Here is a 1,535-nt window from a genome sequence, read left to right on the forward strand (position 1 = left end):
TGCGTGGGGGTGGGGGGGGAAGGGGCGCCCCCGCCAGCCGCAGGTGGAACCGCGGTTGCCCCCGGCTGGCAGCGGGAGCCTCCTGGCGCCTGGACAAAGCCCTGGAAGGAGCCGTTTCAAATCTGCCCGCGCGCGTTCCCGCTGCTTGCACGAGAAGAGTCCCGGAGGGCGTGCGCCGGCCTCCGCGGTGCCGCGGTCATTGCGTTGTGCAGGGGAGGTTTTGGGGCTCCTCGTGGGATCGCCGTAGCCACGGCCTTGAGGGAGGTCAGGGGTGCCTCTCGAGAAAACGTAGCGCAAGTCCAGCGAAGCTCGTGGCTTTGGGGGGAGTAAGAGCTCTTCAGAAGCCAGAGCCCCAGAAGGCACAAAGGGAGGTGGCGGGCAGGCCAGGTGCCATCGCAGGTGACGCAGAAGGGCACAAGGACCTTTTAGAAGCAGAACGGTTTCACCAGGGGTGGATGCGGAGCGGCAGGCTGACTCGGTGCGTACGTGACAGTTCCCCAGTGGGAGTCTGAAGCGCATCTTGGCAGCGACAGAAGCTCTCCCTAAACCTGCTTGGCTGCTGAAAGCATCGTGTTTGCCATTTTGTTGGTCGTACCGAGCCAAAGCTGTGGTTGTAGAGTGCTTGAGCAGCACTTTGAAGTCTGAGATGCCGAGACAGTGATCCCTTGTGTGACCCTGCGCGCTCCCAGAGTACGGGAGCGTTTACCATCGCAGCTCCTGCAGAGCCGTACGCACCAGCTGCTGGCATAACTCGGCCTCACTGAGGATTTGGAAAACTGTTCTAGTTTTAAAAGAAAAAAATCCTCTGTTTCTATAAAAGGAAACCGCGCGAGGATGTCTGGAATCAAAGGGGCCTTTGAAACAAAACTTCTGAGGGGGTGTTTATGTTTCACAGTGGATTAAGTTATCGGCCACATGCAGAGTGCGGCGCAGGTGACAAATGGCTGTGGGAGAGCGGAGGCTGGTGCTTCCTCTTGCCCTGAAGAGCAACGAAAAGGGGCAGCAACCGGGGCAGAGCTCGCGGCGCTGAAGAACCTGCTTCTGCCGAAGGAGAGGCGAGAGGAAAGCGAGTACCGAGGAAATGGCTGAGGTGGCTGGATAAACCCGGTAGCTCAGTGGAGCTGCTCAGGCCGGCGGAGGTTAGAGAGTCTGCTGCGGCGGGGGGGGTGTCTGGTCCTGCGGGCTTTATGCCGCTCTGTCCAGAAGCGGGCTGGGGCGGAGTGGCATAGGGCAGCAAATGGTATTTTACGGTGCAGCTGGGTTAACTGTTCAGAGCCTCCGCACACAAACAGTCTGAGCAGACACACGATGGGGTAGTCTGTGTCTTCGGCGTCTCCTGGATCAGCAGTGGGGGGGGTAGGAAGAATGTCTTGAGACACACACCCCCCCCGATCGTGCTCCCACGCTGTCCCTCAGCAGCTCGCCCTCGCCTTCGGGCGCGGCGGGCGTAGGCGTCCTCTCCGGACATATCCCAGAACGCTCGCCTGCAAGGAGCTTTCCCGTGACCTGTTACGGCGCGTCCCACCAGGGAAAGG

Source organism: Aptenodytes forsteri, unplaced genomic scaffold (genome assembly GCF_000699145.1).
Source record: "Aptenodytes forsteri isolate BGI_AS27 unplaced genomic scaffold, ASM69914v1 Scaffold475, whole genome shotgun sequence".
NCBI lineage: Eukaryota > Metazoa > Chordata > Aves > Sphenisciformes > Spheniscidae > Aptenodytes > Aptenodytes forsteri.